This window comes from Nicotiana attenuata, unplaced genomic scaffold, assembly GCF_001879085.1.
Source record: "Nicotiana attenuata strain UT unplaced genomic scaffold, NIATTr2, whole genome shotgun sequence".
Lineage (NCBI taxonomy): Eukaryota > Viridiplantae > Streptophyta > Magnoliopsida > Solanales > Solanaceae > Nicotiana > Nicotiana attenuata.
Window position 1 is genome coordinate 128,349 of NW_017670556.1, and position 15,914 is coordinate 144,262.

General features: G+C 36.6%; 1 long non-coding RNA gene across 1 annotated transcript; it reads left to right on the forward strand.

The window, feature by feature from the left end:
- Positions 1-8,266: 8,266 nt before the first annotated feature.
- On the forward strand, positions 8,267-13,420 carry LOC109240919. Its single transcript, XR_002070166.1, has 4 exons — positions 8,267-8,424; positions 8,561-8,634; positions 11,592-11,676; positions 13,148-13,420. It is a non-coding gene; the product is annotated as an uncharacterized LOC109240919 (long non-coding RNA).
- The last annotated feature ends 2,494 nt before the right edge of the window (positions 13,421-15,914 follow it).

The following is a 15,914-nucleotide window of genomic DNA, read 5'->3' on the forward strand; positions in this document are numbered from 1 at the left end:
ATGGTTATCTGCTTCCTATTATTCTTGTACGCTATATTGCACAGATTTATTTGGTAATCTGGTCCTAGTCTCGTCACTACTTTGCCGAGGTTAGGCTAGGCACTTACCAGCACATGGGGTCGGTTATGCTGATACTACACTCTGTACTCTTTTGTACAGATCCCAGTGCTGTGGACTTCGGACCGCAGTGAGATTTGTTGTTTCTTGTTCATCAGGAGACCCGAGGTAGTCCTGCAGGCGTCCGCAGGCCTTGGCGTCTCTTTCTATCTACTATTCCTGTTTCCTTCATGTATTTCCAGAGACAGTGCTGTATTTATTTCTTTCAGACCTTTATTTGTAGTACTCCTAGACAGTCTGTGAAGTTGTAACACCAGTCTTGGGTAGATTTGTTATGGATTGGTATTAGTAGTATTATTTAAAACTTTACAATGCAGCATTCCGCTTATTCAATTCTGTTGTTATCTAATTGTTGGCTCTTAACTGTTATCGGATTAAAAATGAAAACAAGGTAAATAGTTCAGTTGGTTGACTTGCCTAGCTTTCACTAGTAGGCGCCATCACGACACCCGAGGGCGGAAAAATTCGGGTCGTGACAGATTTTTGACTTGTTTATTTATAGAGAAAATATGAAGATGTGAACAGACTAATTTTAAGTGTGAAATTGAGGTGCTGCATATTTGGTGATTGGTATTATAATATAATTCGATATTATATCCCTATTAGTGTTGCTGATATTGCCATTGAGAAGAAAAGAACAGCTCAATATAGGATCTAGATAAAACAAATATATACCAAATGCAAATTATTTTGGTAAATATTTCTTTTGAGTAGAAAAGCAACTATATTGACCATTTACATAGAATGAATACTTCCAATAGGGGAACGAACAGCCCAACACCACATGATAATTGATAGTAGTATTATGCAGGATAATGCGTAAGCAAATGAGAAAATAGAGTATTTCCGAAAAATAGAGATGGGAAATTTTGCGAGAAACTGGCTTAATTAATAGCGAGATTTGCGTTGAAGAAAATCTGGAAGAATCCTTAATATCCCAAATTCGCGTGCCTATAAAAAGAATTATACATCCACAAGGATTCTGTTTTAAATGAGTTGTTCAAATTTTGTAGAATAAATATGTCTAGGTCGGGTAATATGCTAATCATGAACATTTTTAGTAATATAGTTTCATATATGGTATAGGAATGAAAAAATCCCTAAATATTACCTCTTAAAAGGGCCAGTCGGTGAAATTTTTTGGAATCTTTGCATAAACAAACAGTTATTTTGCTATTTATTCTTTTAACCAGTATATAAAGCTTATATACAATTAGACATATATATATATATATATATATATATATATATATATATATATATATATATATATATATGTGTGTGTGTGTGTGTGTGTGTGTGTGTGTGTGTGTGTGTGTGTGTTGACTATTTTTTATTGAAATTTTTACCTCCTATAGCAAAGTTAACACCTTATTTATTACCCTATCTCTTCATATACAATCATACTTCTGTAAATGACTCGCCACGTTCTCTCGCGTCAGTCCTTCCACATTCATAAGTTGCATAATCGTCTTCGCACAGCGTTTTTGATACCTAAATGGGCCACCACTTCAATTTTATGATTTCTACATCTTTTGAGATATGGTATTTAAAGGCTTTGACGTTGTTTTTTGCCATTGTGGCAGTCTTATCGGCGGTTGCTTCTGCTCAGGAAGTGACCTCGGCTCCGGCACCATTGCCGGACCAAGGCGGCGTGTTTTCACTATCTGCTTCCGGTGAACGGTGGATTCGCCAGAAATTAGGGTTTGTTCTTGAACAAAGACGGCGGAATTTGGGGCTGAGCAACTTGATTTTATGTTAATATATTTAAATATATTTTTATGTATTTCATTGTATTCATTGTCTTTTTTTTCATTGTAATTCAATGTATCTCGTTATATTCCATGTATTTCATTGTATTCACTGTCTTTTTTTATTGTATTTCAATGTATCCCGTTGTATTTTATGTATTTCATTGTATTCACTGTCTCGCTATATGCCATGAATGTATTCATATATTTTTTTTAATTAATATAATTTATGTATTCAGATGTATTATATAATTTCTCTGAAGATTGCTATATTTTTGGGGTATTTTTCGGTTGATAATCTTTCTTATAATTTAAAATACAAAATTTGTGTATTATAATTGAGTTTGTTGAGTTATATTAGTAGTCTATTATGTTAATTAATTCACTTTACGTTTTAAAAATAGTGTAATTCCCTATTTCACATCGTGAATACAGTTGAATACAACAACAACTGATTAGCTGGACTTCCCCGATTCACGCCTATTTTTGCTACTGTATTCATGAATACAATAGCTTAAATACATTAAATACATCTTATAACCACAGAAAATGTATTTATAATCCGTAATATAGCAAATGTATATTTAAGCGGTTGATTAACGGTTATTTGAGTTAATTCTTCAAATTTTTCGGGAAGGAATCAGTCGAAATTGCTGGAGCCCAGCATTTTTAAATCTAGAAAAAAGCCCATAATAGATTCTAGCAAAAAGAAATGGCCCGTGGTAAGAGAGGAGGCCCGAGGGTGTGGTTGGGCTTTGGACTTTTCATCTGTTCTGTTTGGTTGATAGCCCTTTAATGTTGATAGCCTCTGAAGAATGGGAAATTTTCTTAATTGATTATAGATTCAAAAAGTATTCCATAATATACAATCATAAACAGAATTTCATCTTTTACAATTTTATAATCCTAAAGCATGGTTGTATTGGGAAAAAACTGAATTTATATTGAAGGTGATGTGGCATGACACGTGGACTGGTCAAATAGTCAAAACATGATCAATTGAGAGGCACGGGCGATATCAGATACGAAGAGAAGAGAGTTAAATAGGCACGAGATGCTATTCAAATGATACGAGTCTCGTGTCTGTTTAACTTAATTAAAGCCAGGAGGTCAGAAGGAATTGAAGATATGAATCTGATAGCATAAAGGAGTCTAAATTCAGTATTAAATGTCAAATACGTTAGCGAATCAGCATTGAATAGGAATGATTGAGTAACGTTTCATTTAATGTCATTTAATGCTCATAATTGCCTCTTTAAGATTGAGTCATTATACCTTTTCCTAGAAGAATCAACTATAAAAGGAGGAGATCTCAGCATTTGTAAGGACACGAAATATCATTGAGATTACATTGAAATACAAACTTATTTACTGCTTTATTATTTTCCTAAATTCTTTATTCTTTTCGTCTCCTGATTATCAGTAACCCGATTTTTTCTCTTAATTTCTAGTTTTAACCGAAATTCTATTTTTTGGTTAAACAAATTGGTTCCGTTACCAGGAATCTGATAATCAAATTGCATCAATCATGTCGAACAACAATGACAACATTCAAGGAAACCCAGAAATTCAGACAGTCCAACAACTTCAGGGAGATTCCCCACAAGGCTCTCCTCAAGATTCTCCACGAGGCTCCCCACGACGATCTCGCGAAGGCACTCCTGATGGATCTTACACAGATGGACAGGCTCAATTTGAAAACGCTGAAACCATGAATGAGGCTCTGCAAAAACTTATTGCCTCTCAAGTCAATAACGCTCTCCAAGCTTTTGTTCGCCAATTGCTTGTTATCCCACCCGCATCTGCTCCAAACAACAACACTTTGGAGAATCCTCGTTCAGGATTGATTAATTCTGGCAGCGGTGGAACCCCTAGTGAAACACAAGAGAGAGACCCAGGTAATCCAATTAATTCTGATTTACAAAGTCTAGTGCTAACCTTGCAGAAACAACTCAAGGAGCAAAATGAACGCATAGAGCAAATACCTGGAGTACCGCCCGTGATCAAGGGTGTGGATATAGATAAATATTCCCAACAACCATGGAAGCCAAGTGCTGCTCCCCTTCCAATTCCAAAGAAGTTTAAGATGCCTGATATTCCAAAGTATGATGGTACATCAGACCCACGAGATCACGTTACTGCATTCACAACAGGTGTCAAGGGCAATGATTTGACTAAGCAAGAAATTGAGTCGGTCTTGGTCAAAAAATTCGGTGAAACACTCACTAAAGGAGCCCTAACATGGTATTCTCTTTTACCTGAAAATTCTATAAATTCGTTTGCTGAGCTTGCAGATTTATTTATCAAAGCACACTCGGGAGCTCAAAAAGTTGAAAAACGGATGGAAGATATCTTCAAAATCAAACAAGGAGACTCAGAGCTGCTTAGAGAGTTTGTAGATAGATTTCAACGGGAAAGAATGACGCTGCCACGAGTACCTGACAATTGGGCAGCCATAGCCTTTGCTAGTAATTTGAATGATAAGAGTTCAGAAGCCACGAGGCGACTCAAAGAAAGCTTTCGAGAATTCCCAGCAACAACGTGGAATGATGTCTACAACAGATACAACACAAGGATGAGGATTGAAGTAGACATTATTTTACGACATAAAACAGAAGAAAAGGTAAGCTCAAGGCGTGTTGAAAATGAAAAGAGATCCGGTAAAAACAGGTACGAGCCATACATGGGACCTGCGGGAAAGGACTCACGGTCAAGACAAGATAATCAAAGGTACGATCACAGACCTAGGAACAGGGAATCAGGCTCCTCATCAAGGTTTGGGAATGATCGAAACACACGCGGGGCACGAGATGATGATGGCAGTTTGAAGGCGAGATTTGGTGGATATAATTTCAATGTCACTAACTCCGAGCTCGTAGCTGTTTTGAGGAGCATGGGAGATAAGGTACGGTGGCCTAAAGAGATGCGGTCAAACCCAAATAAGTGCAATCCAGATCATTGGTGCGAATTTCACAATGATCACGGGCATAAGACTTCAGAATGTAGATTCTTGCAAAGTGAAGTGGACCATCTATTGAAGCAAGGGTATCTCACTGAGTTATTTAGTGAGAAAGGTAAGCAAGCCTACATGAAAAATAGGCAAGAACCACCAAAGCCCCCATCACCCAAAAGAACCGTGAATGTTATAAGTGGGGGAGAGGATATTTATGGAGTAACATATACGGCTTCAAATAAAGTTTCCAAAGTAACAATCACGCACGGGAAGCAAGTGCGACAGACCTTAGAAGATGAAAGTATCACTTTTGATGATGCAGATACAGAAGGAGTAATCACCCCCCACAACGATGCACTGGTAATATCTTTACTTGTACATGACACTAATGTAAAGCGAGTTTTGATTGATCCAGGAAGTTCCGTAAATATTATACTACTAAGGGTGTTACGTGAAATGCAAGCTGAAGACAAAATGATACCAAAGGCGCATACCTTGTCCGAATTCGACAATTCAAGTGTAGTAACAAAAGGAGAGGTAGTTCTAACAACTTTTGCTGCAGGTGTTGTTAAAGAAACTAAATTTCAGATAGTAGATATGGAAATGGCTTATAATATGATTATGGGGAGACCTTGGATCCATGATATGGATGCTGTCCCGTCAACTCTACATCAAGTTATTAAATTCCCATCTCCATGGGGGATATGCCAAATCAAAGGTGATCAACAAACATCTAGGAGCATCAATTCCGTCGCATATTCAATTGTTAATAGTGGAGCCAAATAGCAATTACAGAATTTAGGTGAGGGTAACATGGAAACAACCTCACCTGAGCAGGAGCAAACAGATTTGGATTCAAGACCTAATACCATTCAAGAACCAGAGGAGAATGATAACATCAAAACAACGATAGAAGAGCTAGAAGCCGTGGTGTTATTTATACATTGGCCCAAGAGGAAAGTGTACATTGGAGCTAATCTTAGCCCGGAGGTAAAGCGTAAGTTAATTGAATTTTTAAAAGCTAATGCAGACTGTTTTGCTTGGTCCCATGTAGACATGACAGGTATTCCACCGGAGGTGATGACTCATAAACTAAATGAAGATCCATTATATCCTCCCGTCAAGCAAAAGAAAAGAAAGCAAGGAACTTTCAAAAATAAGGTGATTCAAGAAGAAGTTCAAAAGTTGCTAAAAATTGGTTCAATTCGTGAGGTAAAGTATCCTAACTGGTTAGCTAATACTGTTATGGTTCCTAAAAAGAACGGTAAGTGGCGAGTCTGTGTAGATTACACAGACCTTAATAAAGCCTGTCCAAAAGATTCTTTTCCTTTGCCCCATATAGATCAGTTAATTGATGCTACTGCAGGGCATGAACTTTTAAGTTTTTTAGATGCATATTCAGGCTATAATCAAATCAAGATGGATCCAGGTGATGAAGAAAAAACTTCTTTTATAACAGACAGGGGGACTTATTGTTATAAGGTAATGCCTTTCGGTCTTAAGAATGCAGGTGCAACGTATCAAAGGTTGGTCACCCAAATGTTTCAAGAACATTTAGGTAAAACCATGGAAGTATACATAGATGATATGTTAGTTAAAACTCAACATTCAGAAGATCACATATCGCATTTATCTGATACGTTTAAAATTTTGCGAAAATATAATATGAAGTTGAATCCAGAAAAATGTGCATTTGGAGTGGCATCAGGAAAATTTTTAGGTTTTCTTGTTTCTAACCGTGGAATTGAAGTGAACCCTGCACAGATTAAAGCTATTGAAGAAATTCCAGATGTACTTACTAGTAAAAAAGAAGTTCAAAGGTTAACTGGGAGAATTGCAGCTCTGGGGAGATTCATTTCCAAGTCTTCAGAAAAATGTTTCAAATTTTTCTCAGCTTTAAAGAAACAGGATCATTTTGAATGGAACGAAGATTGTCAGCAAGCACTCAAGAATCTAAAAGTATATTTGTCAAATCCACCGTTGTTGGCGAAACCAAAGGTACGAGAGAAGTTACTCATCTATCTTGCCGTGTCAGAAGTTGCGGTAAGTGCTGTTTTAGTCCGGGAGGATCAAGGTAAGCAATCTCCTATCTATTATGTAAGCAAGTCTTTGCTAGATGCAGAAACACGGTACCCGCAACTAGAAAAATTAGCGCTCACTTTGATTATGGCATCTAGAAAATTAAGACCTTACTTTCAATGTCATCCCATTGCTGTGGTTACTGCTTTTCCATTACGAAGCATTTTGCATAAACATGAATTATCAGGTAGATTAGCGAAATGGGCTATAGAATTAAGTGAGTACGACATCACTTATCAACCTAGGACTGCTATAAAATCTCAGGTATTAGCTGATTTCGTAGCTGATTTCAGTCAGGGGATGCAGTTAGAAGCTGAAAAAGAATTACAAGTTTTTAATGGTGCAAACCCGGGGACTTGGACTTTATTCACTGACGGTTCATCTAATGTAAAAGGCGCAGGTTTAGGAATAGTTCTCGTACCACCCACGGGTGAAACTATTAGACAAGCTATAAAGTGTCATTCGATAACTAACAATGAAGCAGAGTATGAAGCTGTCATTGCAGGTTTAGAACTGGCACGGGAACTTGGCATATCACAAATTATAATCAAGAGCGATTCTCAACTTGTGGTTAATCAAATACAGGGGACTTATACGGCCAGGGAAGCTCGAATGCAAGAGTATCTTGAAAAGGTACGGGAGCTAATAAAACAATTCCAAACGTGGAAGGTAATGCAGATCCCAAGAGACGAGAATGCAGAAGTAGATGCTTTATCTAATCTCGCGTCCGCAGCAGACGTAGCAAATGATGCAAATGCTTCAGTCGTACATCTATTTCATTCCGTCCTCGAACCTTATAAGAATGAGGTAAATTTTAATCATTTAACATGGGATTGGAGAAATAAAATTGTTGCTTTTTTACAGCATGGAACCGTGCCTATTGACAAAACAAAAGCTCATGCACTTCGCAAGAAAGCTGCTCGTTATTGTTTGCATCAAGGGAATCTTTATCGAAAGATGTTCGGCGGACCATTAGCAAGGTGTCTTGGACCTTCTCAAACAGAGTACGTGATGAGGGAAATACATGAAGGACATTGCGGAAGTCACGCTGGTGGAAGGTCGCTAGTAAAAACATTGATTCGAGCAGAGTATTATTGGCCCAAGATGGAAGCACTACTACAAAAAGGTCTTTGGCGGCAATTATTTAGCGGCAATAAGGTAATTGTCGCTAATAAATTATTTAAGCTGAAATATTAGCGGCACATGATCAATAGCCAGTAAAAGATATCCTTTTACCGACAATTAAAAAATTACCGCTAAAAAGCACTAATTGAAATTAATTTTTTTATTATTTTAACTTTCGCTCCATACAAAAAAAAATATTTCCCTCCAATTTTTTTGGACAAGAAATTACATTCCCTCCGACTAGAAAATAATAGGAAAACATATTCTCTTCAAAATTAAAGACGCACGCCGGTCGCCAATTTGAAGGTGAGGCACGCCGTAGCAAAACCTACGGGCTTAACACTAACGCTGCAACAATCTCCGCCAGTTCACCCTACCACGGTCTCCGACCATCCCCAGGTAACTTCTGTTCTTACCCAGCAGGTTTCTTGAAATCGATTTACAATTGATTTTGGGTTGATGCCGCTCGAATATGCTCAATCGTCGCTGTCAATCTTCTCTTTCTCATCCGTTTCCAACTTCTCTACTCGTGTAGGTTTCAATATTGTTGCAGAAATCATTCTTCTCCTTCAATTTCTTGTCTATCGGCAAAAAATTTCTGCTTACCAGGTAACAATTTCTAATTTTTGATATCAAACTATGGCGTTTTGAGATTTGTGAAAGTATAGCTTTTTTTTGTGTCTGCTAAGTTGTTTGTGATATCTGCCTGCTGTTAGATTGATAGTCGATTGATTGAATTGATTCTCCTCTGTTACTCTATTTTTGTTTGTTTGTCTGCTGCGTTTTTGTTGTTTACTCTGATTGATAGTTGTTTGTGATATCTGCTGCCTTTTTGTGTTTACAATTTCTGTTTTCATGTCTTTGAATTGGTTCCTCTGTATTTTTTCTAAGGCTAATGCAAGGCGGAACTAAGCGAATAAGATTCTGCCCAAGGGGTATGAGTAATCACGAAAAAATACTGGACTTGACCCCTCTTAAAATATTTACGACGATTTCATACTAGGATACGTGCAACTATAACAAGAACAAAAACAAGCTAATATCAAAATAAAGACAGAGATAAGAAAAATTCAAATACCTAAAAATCCAAATCTTCAGGCCCCCTTGGATAAGCTTTTTGTATATTGGCAGGACAGATAACACATTATAGTTGTACTTCTGGAACATTGGATCACTAGTAAAGTACGTAACAGAAACCAAGTTAGTAAATAATAAATAAATACTGCAGGAAGTTCGGGCAAAAATAACCATGACATTATTCCGGAATGTGAAGCAAAATTGAGCTGAAAATTGAACTCACTTGCAACTTTTCCATTTTACTCCAGTATGACGTCCTTCAATGTTTACGTGGAGGGCAATTTGAACATCTAACCGGTTGAAATAGTCTTCAGTAAACACAGTATAGCAGGGGTCATAACCCCCCGGAATTCGTTTCATCCTCCTGAATCCATAATTAAGTGCCTGCAACTAAGTACATCGTCAAAATCAAGCATAGTTTCAGGTCATGTTTGCCAAGTTTCTATTTGATTCGTGAAGATTGCATGTTGATTTCGAGCTATAAAATGAATAAGCTTGTAACAGTCTTTTGAGAAAAAAAGGAATATACCGTGAAGAGATATGTTCAGACAAGAACACTAATTGCAATACACAATATTGTTATGTCTTTAGGCATAAGGAATGGCCTGCTCAAGGCTCAAAGACTATCAAGTATTTTATGCATACCAGCTAAAATGCACTCATGTGATCCAAGATCATTCTGAAACTTCGGGGTAGAATAATCACCTTGAGTTTAGAAGATTCATGTCCACTGACAGCAAGACTAGCAGAAGAAGAGGAACTCGTGTTCCGGAGACATTTAGGAGCATAAATGTTGTAGATGCTTTTTTAATCTTTCTTGAACCTTGCCCTTCCTACTCATCTAAATTATTTTGGTCAGTGGACATGATTCTTTGTAAGAATCTGTTTGTTCTAAAGCAAAACAAGCAAAAGTAGTGTAGTGTCTTACAAGATGTAAAGACATGCTAAGGTAATTACATAGCCCCTATTACCAGAACTGAGCAAGGAATACTCAATCCTGATAGTACATTCTGAACTAATTAACCAATGATAAAGAAATATAATAATGTAGTAAGGTTCTTGAATAAAAACTAGCACTAAGCATGCCATGATAGCATTAACTCATTGCCCAGTAACTCTGTCTTCCGTGCATAATGTAGATCATGATCTGTCCCATAATGTGTCCACCCTGCTGCATATAGTGAAGGAAAAGGCATAGAAGCAGAGCAGGTATCATGTAGGCACAAGCAGTTATTAGCATAGCATTTGTTGTAGGTGTAGTACTTGGCCTCCAGTTTTTATACATTTTCTGCTTGTAATCTTGATGTCTCAGCAGATACATGAAGGTATGATGTCCCTAATTGCAGATGAAGCTCGAATTTCTCTCCTGCTGTGTCCAAAATGTCCGCAATCGTAGTCGAATAGGTGATCACGTCCTGTTTGCCATGAAGATCGAGTGTTACCCAGTAGTATCTTGATATAAACTTTATGTGGCATCATTCTTGGGATGTAGTATGAACAAAGTGCACTGGGTAATGACTTCCCAATACCTTCATTGTTCCCATTTTTAGATGCCATAAATATGAACATGTCACGTACCAAAATCTAGGCAGCCTTCGCATGTATGTCCAGGAATAATTATTCCTTATTTGTACCTTCACATTAGAGGAGCTCATGCTTAGTTTAGGGACTGGGGGTGTAGGGTAGTACCTTCTCTCAATATATGTGATATATTAATAGTACACCTCTGCATTACTTTCTTAATCTCCTCCACATGATTAGCAATATTCCAAGGAGCAATCCATAGTCCTTCCAGTACATTCTTCAACAGTAACGAGTCAGTTTGTAGCATCACTTGGACATATTGGTGTTCAACACAGAATATCAAGGCTTCCAAGATAGCCAATGCCTCTGCCTCATTGTTTGTTGTCTCATGTATTTCCTTCCCTCTTGCATAATGTACATCTCCTTCTTCATCCCTCAACACAAAACCTATGGAACTTCTTCCTGGGTTTCCTCGAGATGTTCCATTTGTATTTACTTTGATCCACCCTGGGCTAGGAAACTCCCATGTCACCTTAGTCACCTTCAAAGCTGGAGTGTACATCTCCAATTTTTGAATTAAGTTGTGCCATCTGTGGGGGATATATTTCATGCTAGGTTTCCTTAATTTAACAAGAGATTGTAAAGTAGTGGAAACTTGGTATATGACTCTACTAAAAAAGTTAATGAACCAATATGTGAAAACTATAGAAGAAATTAGAGATAGTTTAACTGTTTGATAGTTTTAATTGTTTAAATGATATTTTTAACAAAATCAAGAGAAGATGCAATCAGAGTTACTCCAAATGAGACAACTACTGCACAAATATGTTTCTAATGAATCTATGCCTCAAAGTATCAATGGCACCTCAGGTGAACATGTAACTCGATTTCATAGGTTTTAGACATTCTTAATAAAATTTTAATCATATAAAAGTATTGTTATCTAATGTGTTAATATTTATCAGGTCCCCGACGCCAACAGCGGCCATGAACAAGTAACACAAACATCAAGGATACCTAGTATTGCTGAAAATACTTCACTTTCTCACGGTACTACTCATCTTTATCCTTTAGCTCGCTATTGTTTTTGTTTTTTACTGTAGATCATTAAAAATCTTCTTTTATGATCTTAGTATATCTTCGCCCGAACGTTTTCTTTCTTCCTTTAAAGATTTAATCTATTCATTTGTTAAATATTATTACATGTCTTTCAAACATCTTACATCTCTTTCCAATTAAAGGGAAAGATTTCTGCTAGAAAGATATTTCCTGAGGAAAAGGTTTGTTAACTGAGATAATTTCTTAAATAGAAAAAAATGGACCTTCCTTACTTAAAAAATATGCTTCTTCTACTTCCCACTTTCAGTAGGTCTCTTTGGAACCAAAGCTACTTTATCTTCTACGTTCATATACATCCGAATGTTCAAATGCAGATAACTCTCGTTTTAGCTTTTCGTTTTTAATGAAGAGTGTGATAAGATATGTCTAAGAGTAGCATTTTCTTTGTCACCACATTCTGCTGCTGATGTTGTTGTTAATGAAAATACTATTTTTGGTGGGTAACCAATTTGTCAAACTGTGATTGCCACTCTTGGACAACAATAAATTAGTGTATCCTCTCACGCATAAATTAGTGTCTTCTCTTAGTAATGTTCATTCAGTACAATGATAGAGGTAGAAATCCATTATTGAGTCGATCAGTAAAGACTTGCACGAGTCAAGCTTTTCCTGAGTTATATCGTCATGTGATCTCTCGGTCTATTTTAAGAAGGAAATCTAATCTATCGATGCACTTCTGTGATATACTCCACTGGTAGAATAGGTGTTGGCAACTTTTGCATCTCCTTTATTTATTGATGATTTGCTATTTTTAAGGGCTTGCTTTGTCTACAGTATCACGGGGAAACAAGTTTTATACGTAAAGTACCCTTTCACATATTGGATGGATAGCCATCCTGCAATTGATAACATAAGTTCAGGAAAATCCTAGGGATTAGTATCTATGAGTCAGAAAATAATTTGGAGCCTCTTTGTCCTTGTGATTGAGGTGTTGCCCACCCTAAACCATTCAGCAACTTCTTAGCTGGAGTACATTCAGAATTTAAGCTCTCACCAAGAGACAGCTTTCTAGCATAAGTAATATTTTGTTGATGCCAAAACAGCACTAAGGTGGTTCTGGGAAGAAAAATACATAGTTCTATACTACTATCGTTAAAAGCTATTGAGTCTTGTTCAGAATCAAGTCCCTTCTAATGCGGCTTTAACATGAAGTAATAGATTCCTTTTCAATACGCAATTTATCTAGGAGCTAAGCTAGCTTTGTATATCTTATATTTGTCATATTGATTGCCAAGTCTCGCATAAATTTCATATTTTTTGCTTTCTACATTGGTGTGATAAACTCTGTCTTGCATTCCTCTTATATTTAGTGATTGCTAGTAGAAGAACATTTGCTTGCTTATGCGTACATCTACGGTGCTCATATATTTCATTTATTGATATAGTTATTTTATAATTTCAGGTCATACAGTCTGATGATCGATAATTTAGCGGGTCAAAGATTTCAATATGATGAAGAGCTGCAAATATTACTTGAAGATTATTATTCGTTGGAATTAGTCATATAATGACATTAGCTATTTACTTCAAACAATATATGCTTTTTTTAAGTTACTGTGATATTAATATTTTGGATTAGTACTTTCTTTTGTTTGTTAAAATTTAATGAGATACATTATGTTTTATGACTTAATATTAGTATGTTTTGTTATTTGAAACTTTTTTTGAATGAATGTATTAGCTATTATTAATGGTGGCTAAACTATTGCCGTTACTTGTGACTTTTAGCGCTAATTTAACATGACATATCGATTATAAAAATGGACGATAAAAGGGCAAATTGTGATGTCTCCACAGGGGATATTATAGCCATTATAATTGCTGCTAAAGATGACTTTTAGCGGCAATTTAATTGAATTTACTAGCCATTAAAATGGATGCTAAAAGGGCATATTAACACATTTTCAGAAGGGATATTATAGCCATTCTAATTGCCACAAAATATTTACCACTAAAGGTACTTTTAGCGACAATTTTTTTTGAATTTAGTGGCTATAAAAATGGACACTAAAAAAGAGTTAGTAGCTGTTTTAGCTTGGATTTAGCGGTCATCATAATTGTCGCAAACAATTGCCGTTAAAGCAAATTATATTTAGCGGCAATAAGTCATACCTTTTACCAGCTTTTGTGATAAATGCCGCTAAAGGCTTTAGCGACCCTGGCTTCAGCGGCTAAAGATAAATGGCCGGTAAATGATATAGCGGCTATTGTTATTGCCGCTAATTTCCTTTTTTATTGCCGCTACATCCACTTTTTGCTGTAGTGAAGAAGAAGCGAACGATTTCGTGTCTAAATGTGATAAATGTCAAAGATACGGCAACAATATGCATAGACTAGCTGAGTTACTCCACCCTGTCATAGCTCCGTGGCCCTTTATGAAATGGGGAATGGATATCGTAGGTCCCTTGCCCAAGCAAAAGGTCAGGTAAAGTTTCTACTTGTGCTAACAGATTACTTCACTAAATGGGTAGAAGCAGGGGCATTTAAACAGGTGCGGGAAAAAGAAGTTAAAGACTTCATTTGGAGAAACATAATATGCCGTTTTGGGGTACCAAAGGAAATCGTGTGTGATAATGGACCACAGTTCATAGGAGCCCAAATCACAGAATTTTTTCAAAGTTGGCAAATTAAAAGGATAACATCCACACCATATCATCCAGTGGGGAATGGACAAATGGAATCCACAAACAAGGTCATTATCAACAACTTGAAGAAAAGTTACAAGATTCAAAAGGTAATTTGCCTGAGGTATTACCCGGAGTATTATGGGCTTATCCTACAACGACAAAAACAAGCACGGGAGAAACACCATTTTCAATGGTTTATGGCGCGGAGGCTTTGATTCCAGTAGAAATAGGAGAACCAAGCACACGGTACGTTCAAACAACGGAAGAATCAAATGATGAGGAGATGCGGGTGAATCTTGATTTGTTAGAGGGAAGAAGAGAAGCGGCACTAATAAGAATGGCAGCACAAAAGCAAGTAATTGAACGATATTATAACAGGAAAGCACGACTCAGATTCTTTAAAATTGGGGACTTCGTGCTTAAAAAGGTGTTCCAGTCTACAAAGGCTGCTAATTCAGGAAAGCTGAGTCCAACATGGGAAGGACCTTACAGAGTTCGAGATAGGAGCATACGAGTTGGAAACAATGGACGGGAAGGTGCTTCCTTCACATTGGAATGCAGTCCATCTAAAAAGATACTACTTTTGATAAAAAAAAGTATCCACGGTCAGGTATCTCTATGTTAAGATTCATTTTTTAATCATTAATAATTTTACTAACGATTTTAGATGCTAGGCAAAAACCCTAACTCGTGCCAAATGATGAGTCACGACCTGTACGGCAAAATGGAATATTCTTAAATTCCCAGCCCAGGGTTACAATTAATCTGATGGAAATACACGGGTTAGGCAGTCTTCATCTCTAATCACACCTCCGAGTCCCGCAAATTTTTCTGTTTCAGGAAAAGGACCAAATTAAGAGGAAAAACAAGTGCTCGAGGCTTCATACTTCACCGCTCAAACACTTGGGGGACTGTATAATAGACACAGAACAGATACGTGCGAAAAATAGATGCGTAAATCAAGAGACAAGTGTCAAGCAGAGGTTATGGAATCCAAGCATAAGTATACATCATAGTATTCTTTACCATGAGAACAATAGAGTCACCTCTCATACATGAAGATGGGGTCAAGACTATGTACTAAAACGGGTTATAAAGAAAAACCTCGTATTTATTGTTCTTCTTTTATATAAATCTGTTACAAGGAAAACAGTTGCGAGAAAGTTATAGATGTACTTTAATACATGTAATACTCAAAAGTTTGTTCAAGTTCATGAATAAAAACTTGTCAAAGTTGTAGCATACAAAACATGTGTATTCCTATTTCTTTCATCGTATTGTAACACCATTATGAAGTTGAGACGTCTTCTTCATTAAGTGTCGATATATATATATAAAAGGGACCTCTTTTATAAACTTCATGTTAATAACTCATGAGAAGAATCATAAAGCAATTTCAAAGGATAAAATTGCTAAACTATTCTATAAGTCCTAAATAGATAAGAAAAAGGCAAGAATAGAACATATTGAAGTACCAAGAAAACTTCTTAAAAAAGACTAAGTAAAACTTAGTCAAATGTTTTTACAAAGTGCCCATTATGA